The sequence below is a fragment of the Ptychodera flava genome, chromosome 6 (assembly GCF_041260155.1).
Source record: "Ptychodera flava strain L36383 chromosome 6, AS_Pfla_20210202, whole genome shotgun sequence".
NCBI classification, from domain to species: domain Eukaryota; kingdom Metazoa; phylum Hemichordata; class Enteropneusta; family Ptychoderidae; genus Ptychodera; species Ptychodera flava.
In genome coordinates, this window is record NC_091933.1 from 27,219,794 (window position 1) to 27,229,950 (window position 10,157).

Consider the following 10,157-nt stretch of genomic DNA (forward strand, 5'->3'; position numbering starts at 1 on the left):
AGATCAGTGAGGTTTGTATGTTATTGGATCTGCAAGTACACAAGTTAATGGTTAATGGGATCGGTGGTGTGATTTCCGTTTGCCTTGTTAGGAATACAAATAAGTGTTCCAGGCAGCCTCAATGCAAGTCTGTCGACCGGGCAGGATAAGGTTTCAAACAATGCATCTACGCAGGTAAGATAGTATGATGTGAGGATATTGATATATCTGGAAATTTCTGTCAACTTTTCGACGGGCCCTAGGATTGATGCCTAAGAAAACGAAAATTAATCTGACATTTCACACGTGAAGTTTAGTAGGATGTGAAGCTGTAGTACATATATAATACTGACAAATCTCAGATTAATAAGAGGCTAAAAATCCCATTATGATAGGCTCATAACAAACCCTGTACCTTTAAATTTGTCTACTTTGGAAACACGATTTTGGTACAGAAGACACGTGATAGGTTTTCAGTAAGGCAATTTCTATTGTTCATCTTCACCGCATCAAAATTACATGTAAGAGCGGCGAGGAAAAAAACAATACAACACATTGGCACTACATATGGCAGATGTGTTCTCAAATTATCGTCGTTACTTAGAAGCAGTGTACATTCGTGCGTCCCGCCGAGGAAGATAAAAAACAAGCAAAATGTCTTTGAAAGCATTCGAAGTGTTTTATTTAACTATACAGCATTGGACATATTTCGTTTTTGTACCGAGTAAGGTCAGGCTGAGTCAAGTGGATAGGCCGAGTTGGAAATTTGGCGAAATCGATTGGCTTTATAATGGATTTGGGCCGAAGTGGCGCGACCTTTATCAACACGTCTATCAAGCATTATGTATTGGAGACACGGCGATAAAAAGAAAAATGTAGGACTGGTCTTGAGAAACAGATTCTGTTCTTTAAAGTATGTAACTAGACAGCTTCTTCTCTGTTTCCCCCTTGAACGCAGCTGAATTGAGTCCAACAGAATATTCATACCTATAATGTCAGCATGGTTTACCTTTTGTCATCATTTGCTTGGGTCATATTCAGGACGCCATCCATTGTGCGTGACTGGACATTAAATATATGGAAGGTTCCCCACCCTCCATTGTAAGAGAAAAGCCGTTTGTTTAGGGTTCGTTTGCATCACAAAAGAAGGCCAAGGAATACCTCAGTTTGTTGAGTACTATTCGCCCTTTCTCGAAGTGCACTGGCTGGAGTGTTACGTTTGGTCTACTTCATCGACCAAATAATTCGCTTTTTCAGTCAACGTTCAACGTGCTGCACCTACACGTCGGTTCTACTCAAGTCTGGCTGATGAGCTGGGAAAGGGCGTAAATCTAGAGCCATTACCGCTAAAGTACAGGTAGGACCTAGTATTCTAACGTCCCTTGCGAGACAAGGTCATCCTCGCGAAGTTTTCGGAGCATGTGAATTAAAACCTTAAATGTCAACTCTAACTTTGTTGGATATAATAGATAGGTCGTTTCATGAAAGACTACGACGATTACAGTACAGTACGTTAACACACGTCGTTATAAAGGTCAAACTTGGCGCAGAGGTATTCACTTTATTGAGACATGACCTCACTTTGTATTATAATTTAAATCGTTTAGCATAGCTTTGAAGACGTGTTCTTCTAGTCAAATTGTCCTCACAGATCTGTAACTCGTAATGGGCAGCGTTTTGTTGTACATAGTGGGCTAAAGTTAGCATCATCGATCAAGAAAGTTAGGAATAAAACGGGTGGACAGAATGGGGTTTGACCTTCCCCAACTCTCTCTCTCTCTCTCTCTCTCTCTCTCTCTCTCTCTCTCTCTCTCTCTCTCTCTCTCCTCTCCTCCCCCCTCCCTCCCTCCCTCCCTCCCTCCCCCCCTCTCTCTCTCTCTCTCTCTCTCTCTCTCTCTCTCTCTCTCTCTCTCTCTCTCTCTCTCTCTCTCTCTCTCTCTCTCTCTCTCTCTCTCATATATCACTTATATATCACCTATACATACCACATATATCACATATATACATATATAAACAAATTACTTCAAGTGCAAATCTGTACTCTTTATATATATATATATATATATATATATATAATATATATATATATATATATATATATATAATATATATATATATATATATATATATATATATATAACACCGTACTCTCTGTGCCCAAGTTCAGAGGTTGCCATAAAGCCGTTATGGTGATAACCGGGAGGGAAAATTGTTTACATTTTGTGTATATATATATATATATATATATATATATATATATATATATATATATATATATATATATATATATATATATATATATGGAGCAGATAGTTTGCTAAGTTCATGTGTTCTGTTCCGTGTATACAATGTTCACCCATTTACAACGATAACATAAATCAGTAGAGAGTCCCCTTCAGTATAAGTTGAGCCGAATTTCATCGACACTTCAGTGGATCTTGTCGACGAAAAGATATCGATGATCTTGCTGCGTGACTTGAATTTGCTCATGCCCGATCGCAATAATGCCTACTGTACGTTGAGCGTGCCGTTGGAATGAAGAATGAAGTACCCGGATTACAAAACGATATTCTGTATTTTACAGTGATCAGAGAGAGGGTCCATTTTAGAACTATAACGAATGTGGAATGCCAGCTTCTTCGTTTGAAATACATTTGGACTTCCGTAAAAATGTAATCCTTCAAATGCTAAATAAGAGGAGCGCATGCGCAAATGAAATTGATGTGGCTTAAGGTGAATCAATAATCTTCAGTTTTGTCATCAATGCGTACGTCATATTAATCTGGACCAATCAGCATGATTGAACTTGGTCTCTTATATGACTGTGTGAAAATTCGAGCGATTAGAAAATACGTCTTTCTAATGTCAATGTCATGGCACAGGACCGGGCTAGACAACGACAACGGATTACTGCCACACATACACTTGGGCTCACTCGTTTTTGGGATCCTCTCCTCCAAATCGCCGCACAGCAAGCCACAAGCGGCATTTTTGTAATGAATACGGTGATCTGTGTTTTTTGTGATCTACTTTATGACAAAATCACTGTGTAAATGTCAGCCCCTTGTATTCATTTTCACATTTTTACTGAATCCAATTTTCTAAATGTTGGTGATATGCATGTTTCGACTCACTCATCTTCTAGATCTGCGATCCGTTCTAAACTAAGAAGTTGATATTCTATTATCACTCAATTGACACGAGAAGCCAAAAGCGGTTTTAATTATCGTGATGGTTCTGCTGATGGGAACCTCCCCAGCATTCCCAGAGAACGCCTTATCATCATGGTAAAACTACATTTGAAGCTGTCAAGCTCTACACATAGTGGTATGAGAAATCTGCCATTACGTGCAAATGGCCAGGATATATTCGCTGCTGGTGGTGCAACGAGTCGAAATCAATGTAGTTAAATTCACTGACTGTAGTAAAAATTTGCCAGTGTTTGTATCCTAAGAGCAGGCTGACGCAAAACTAGTATTGAGGGGGCCTTTCGATTATTATAAGGGGTGGGCTGGAACATACAAGGGAGGTTCATCGAGTGAATTGTAACCCTTCCCCTTTCTAAAACTGTGGCCCCCCTGTTTTCAAATTTGTCAAACAAGATCCCTCGCCCCTTAAACTTTGAATGTTTGAAATGCATGTATGGCCGTGATGTAAGCTTATAGAACTGCTGACTTTGTATTTATAAAAGTGCTGACGATATGCATATAAGCTTATGTGGCGAGCTAAATCAGTCAAATTTAATTACTAGGTTCTTTCAAAGTGAGAAACTTCTCTCCATTATGTCAATTTCATGTCCGATCTTTCAAAATAACCAGGCATACGATCGAAAATTTATCTGGGGATCATTGAGCCAGTGTATTTGGTATTGATAAGGTAGACAATATTTTAAAATCTGTCTACAAAAGCTCGTCGAAAAACTGCTTCACAAGATGACCTGATACGACATAGTGATCAGCTAGTTAAGTTTAGCTTCAGCACTGGACATGACCGGCTGAGTGTCTGATGCCGCGGTATGCTAGCGTAAAAAAAGCATTCAGAGAAACTATGGGAATGTTATTACTTAAAGATATTCGGACTCACTACTAGACAGAGGATGCTCTCTGTGTGACACTTTGGAAATCACACAATTCAAACTTTTTCTGATATTGTGATTTCCAAGTTGTGCACACTCTGCTTAATCATATCACGAGGAATGTATGATTGAAAACTATCCGTATTTTCTACCCTGGGTTGGTAACACTGCTGGTGGACAGAATTGTCCCCGAGGTTATCGTTCGCCCAGTTAAAGCGATAAAATTCGTTTCTTCGCTTCGATAAAGTGTGTATGTGCGATGTATGATAGTGAGCATGCGTGCGTGAGTGCTTCACGAACTCTACAACGTTTTGAGCGGTCTCAGTCAGAAAAATGTAACAACTTAGCCGGCTATTGAACCACTCTTTTTTGGGAGTGGAGATTTAGCCGAGTGGTTCTGTCTGTGGCCTCTCAGCTAGGCGACTGATGCCGTATGTTGTGGGTTCGAATCCGATTGAAAACTATCCGTATCTGTTATGTCAGTGTCTGCATTTCTAAAATTGTCACGTTTTGTAGATTCTCCACAGTCTGAATGAATGTCACAGTGCTGTTCAGCGTATTTAAAACTCACATAACATCATCTTCTTCTTCTCCTTCTCGTTCTTTTCTTCCACTTCTTGGCGACTAATTTATGCAACGTCTACTATCCAACTTTTGTCCTAAATGTGCCTGCACAAGATATTTAACTATGAAAGTACTGGGACTGTTTTTCTTAATATATTTATGTATCACACCTATATATAGCATGCAATTTATGTACCTCAGGTCAGCTATTGCAATTCTTATAGGACTGTTGTGAAATGTTTTTAATACTTCAAACAAAAATTGAGATATTGCATTCATTATTAAATTAGCAGATACAAGTAGATCTCCCCAGGCTATGTTAACAAAATTTGGCCATTCCTAAGGGCATGTTGTAAAAAATGGCCCTTACCCAATTCCTCCAGGTCTACCAACTGACTGTAACTGAAAGCTTCCTTATCAATATTCTTATATGAATATAGTTCAGACTTTACAATTACGATGCTCATGCGCCATAGCACTCACCTAAAAACAATACTTATGCACACTATATATCAAGCAAGGTTGACAAGCCGGGTATACATCGCTTCAGCAAAGTTCAGGAAGAGAAAAAAAAAGCCGTGTCGATCTTTACATGAAAATTTGGCCAAACTTAGGAATCTTCTTAACGTATTATTATTTTGTTTCATCAAAGGGACACATTGGAAGATTTCGGAAATGGATGCGAGGACCAGCTTCTTGAATCTCATCCTGTTGTCGCTTGTTTTCGTCTCACGTACCCGAGCTGACATATCATGCCCGACCGTTTGCAGCTGTGTGGATGGTGTCGTTGACTGTAGTGGACTACAGCTGACAGAAAGTCCCGGACCTTTTCCATCGAACTCTACAACAGTCCTTCTTTCGAATAATTCGATTTCGTCAATCGAAGAGAATGATTTTGCTGGGCTTGTAAAACTGGAAATATTGCAACTCGATAGAAACGACATTGGTTCTATTCACGCAAATGCATTCACGTCACTGGCTGCATTAACGACGCTCAATCTGCAGCATAATAAACTTCACTATCTCTATGGTTCTATCTTCCTAAATAATACCCACCTTAATCATCTGGATATAAAGAATAACGCGCTGACTAATTTGCCCTCGTCATTATTTGCAATGGTAAAGAATTTCACAGCTTTGATGGTCGAACTTTCAGAGAACCCGTGGATGTGTGACTGTCATTTGGAAGGTTATAAAGAGTGGTTGGCAGGTTTGAACACTCCAAATAGGGAATCATTTGATATCATTTGTGAGTGGCCTTCAGAACTCGCCGGAAGTAGTCTCTTGCACGTGGCCGCCGAGAACATGGTATGCTCACGACCTCCAGTCTTTTCTGACTTGTTTCATTTGGCAAATGTTAATGAGGGTGGAGACGTACAACTGAGATGTGACACGGGCGACGGGACCTTCAACAGGATATCGTGGATTTTACCTAACAAGACAGTACTCACCCTTAGCAATGACAGAGAGGATATTACTCTCGGGTTTGGCGGGAAAGTGCTGAATATATACAGCGTGACCGGAGCCTATGATGGGATGTACGCATGCGTCGTACACAACCGTACCGGTCGAGGTCAAGAAACAACACTATTCGGCGTCTCCGTAAACGCAAGTTCTTCCGATTCCAACCGACCGAAGGTAATCATTCGTGAGGTGTGCCGAAGCCATGAGACGAGCAGTTACGTCGGTGTTTTCCTTGGCGGCTTTATCCTCGCGGTAGCACTTGGTGCATGCGCCTTTCCCGTATACACCTACTGCAGGTCACGTTACCGGAAAGCACTTCACTTCACAGATAGTCACAACGCGCCGGTTAAGGTGTATGAGAACAGCGGTGTGCAGCTACAAGATTTCAACTCAGGTGAACAGAAAATTTGAATCGGAGACGAAATTTACAATAAATTAGAGTTGCTATTACATTCACCGAATACTTTGCACGCTTTTTAAATATGTAATTTTTGGTTATTCTCGTAATATCAAAGCATACACTGAAAGGCGTTATGTTTACGGGAGGGGTAAAATAATTTCATACCAATATTCACAAAGAATCTGGATTAAGGATAATGCCCCTGTATTAAACATAACCAACAAACAGCTAGCTTGCCAATTCATGTTTCTTTTTTAACAGTGATAAACTGAGAGTTTATTTCTAGACAATAACCAAGAGACTATTCTGGCTTTACATATCACTAAAACCGACACCCAAATCACTAACTTATAGTCGTTAAAACATTTTATGAGTGACAATCTCTTGACCTTTTCAGAGTCGACCTTTAATCAGAAGGTAGTCTGTAAAGCTAGATTAAGGCAGTTAAGAATAGCTTTCTTTCGTGAATTCTAATTGGTTCTGACACTGTCGCAATGCATGACGTTACACAAACCGCAAGTCTTACAACACGTGATTAGGGTAAATTTAAATTGTAAGTAATCAATATACACCAACCACTGACGACATTACCTTTGATTACCTTTAATTTGCATTGATGGATATAACTAATTTTTTTTTAAAATATTTTCGACATAAACATTTCCAATTTCGTTATTGGCGTAATCGACTTGAATTAAATCTCCTAACTGTTAACCTATTAAGTAATATTGATTTATGAGATATATGTAAGGTAATAACGGAGATTATGTGTGCGCCGTATTTAAAATTGTGCACAGAGAAAAATAACCATCGTTAAATGTACAGAAGACACTATGATATTTCGTACAAATGTTTACAAGGAGTGTACGGAAAGGATTTGAGCTGAGACGCTTCCTGGAAAAAGTAACCATTTTAGAAACACAACAGATATCATCAGTACTTAATAAGCGTATATGCCCTTATTATTGAGTGATAAAATGTTTTCTTACGTCTTGAGTAGATGATGCATAAAAGATATATTTTTACGCATACCCTCTACCAACTCAAGATAAGAAATGATACAGGTTAAACCGATGTATGAAAACTTGAGTTAGTGCAGATTGTAAGTGATGTTGTAAGTGATGATTGATATTGAGTAAAGTCAAGACGGGATACAAAATGAGTTTTACAGCTATGCAGCGGAAATAATCTTGCCTTTCTTTGTATAATTGTTCAACTTTATTTTTGACCCTGGGTCGTTCCCTTGTGAATGGTTGGTAGAGGTTGTCTTGCCTTTGTTCGAAACTGGTGCAAGAAAAGATCCATGCTCTGGGTAAGATGTTTACTTCAATTTTAAATGAACGAGTCAGGTGGCCAAATGACACAAATTTTCCTCCAGATTGCCAAGCTTGCTTTCACAAAAATAAATATGCTGCAGAAAGTAATTAATTGGTTCTACACGCCATAATTCAAAACTATTTGAGCATGGGGCTTGGAAAACTATTCTGTCTATTCGTGGACTTTTCCAAGGCTTTTTCTACAGTTAACTACTCCCCACTACTATACTAGCCTATTATGTCAGGAGTCAATTTGAATACCCATTGTAATTTACATTCTATGTATAGTAACATTAAATAATGTGTTAGGGCTGGCAACATTGCATGTACGTCAAACTACATCGACTGCCAGGTGCCGTCAAATAAGGGGGCATTTCAATTGTCCGCTTCTGTTCAATTTTTTCATTGACAAATTGAATTCCATGCTTACGGCATCTGGACAAATGGGTGCTCCACTAACACAAGAATTATATGCTCTTTTTGCAGTACTTTATGCAGATGATGTAGCCATTTTTGTAGACTCGGTCAGGAACTTACAACATCTAATAAATATCTTTCAGCAGTCCTGTACAAAATTGTGTATGTGAGTTCACTTGAAACAAACTACAGTCATGATATTCAGTAATAGAGGACATACAACACGATGGGAAAACTGGTATTTTTGTAATACAACCATTTTCAGTAATAGAGCGCGAAGCCACTGCAGTGAACTGCAATAAAACTGCTCACCCTAATTAGTTTCAGCTGTAGCCAGCTGGCAAAGTCGACAACATTGTATGTCCCATGCAGACAGTTTGTCTGGGGAAGTTGAAATAAAAAAGATTTGTACATGGACCAGTGCATGGTAATGTTACATTGTATCTTAATCTTGAACACAGGGTGCCAATCGTAAACTCTCATTTACAGCCCGAGCCTCAGACATAGCTAGTTTTGCCTTTGTACAAGCAGACTTTTGTCTGTATCAAGTAGCCTTGTTCAACACCCAAAGTGGCCACGGCTACAGCTGAAACTAATTAGTGTAAGCAGTTTTATTACAGTTCACTGCAGTGGCTTCGCGCTCTATTACTGAAAATGGTAATAGTCTTCTATGTGTTGTTTAATACTAAAATGATTTGGTTTAATTTTTCCTCACGAAATAATTGGTCGAAAGCGGTACAGAATTCGGCAAGTCAAGCTAGTAAGTCTTTGAGTTTGTTATCAATTGCCAGATGGAATTAAACTTTGGTGTTTCGATTATCATTCTCAATTCTGAGTTTTTGATGTTATGATTCAGCCTATCCTGGTACAGTTCGGATATTTAGGGTGTTAACTATTATGATGTAATTAATAGAGAGGGTGCAGAGGACTTGGTGCAGGATAGACAAATGAACCGGTACTAGACGAATGCAGACGACTTCCCTTTCATGTTTAAGCTTTAAAGCGATGTATTCGTTTCCGGTTAAAACGTCTTGAGATGCCCGCGGACAGGCAGCTAAGACATGCGTAAACCGGATTCAAGGGGGAGACACACATTGGCAACATCTATGAGGAACATACTATTCTCAAACGGTTTTTAGTTATGCCCGGCTTGCAAAGGAAATAGGTAGTAAACAACAGTTTCTGTCACTTTTTGATACAAGACTTTAGGATATCTTTAGACAACAACGGAAGGGTACACTCTTTCTGAAATCAAATCTTCGTACTTATTTGCCATTCAAAAGTATGCTCGCGTTTGCGAAATATTTGAGCTACCATGTTGTCATTACACTGTGCAGCTGTTGACTAGTTTCGGCTGTTCTGTTCTCCCCTAGCAATAGGGTAAGGCAGAAGACAAAAACTTGATGTATCGGTCAGACTTTGCAACTTTTGCTCAAAGTCAATTGTAGAAGACGAACACCGTTTCCTTTGAGAGTATCAAGTGTATTCAGATTTGAGAAAACAATATTAACCGGAATAATTTTTTCATGGAGTCAAACTTCAATGAATTTCCGAAACTAATGAGCACTTGTAACATGGAAGAACTCCTTAATTTTTGTATTTGTGTATGTCGCTGTACATAGGAGTTTATAGGACAAACTATGACAAACTTTTAAAAACATAACTAGAATATAGGTGGGCGAAAAGTATACATGTATACAAGATGCGTGATTTTGGAATTTCACCAAAAAAGATCAATGTGAGTTATACGGAAGTCTGTGGGGAAAACTTCGAAGAAAAAATTTAATACAAAGTTAGCTATATCTATTTGATTAATAACTAGCCTGATGCCGTTTTTGTCACAGCCCACTACCTGTCCTTTTAGTCCTCTTTGATAGTGAAATATAACTTTCCTTTCTCATATTTACATTTGATAGTCGTCGTTAGTGCCCAGTGCGCACAA

General features: G+C 38.9%; 1 long non-coding RNA gene across 1 annotated transcript; it reads left to right on the plus strand.

The window, feature by feature from the left end:
• The first annotated feature begins 1,118 nt into the window (after nucleotides 1-1,118).
• On the plus strand, nucleotides 1,119-7,787 carry LOC139135358 (uncharacterized). Its single transcript, XR_011552977.1, has 2 exons — nucleotides 1,119-1,336; nucleotides 5,271-7,787. It is a non-coding gene; the product is annotated as an uncharacterized lncRNA (long non-coding RNA).
• The last annotated feature ends 2,370 nt before the right edge of the window (nucleotides 7,788-10,157 follow it).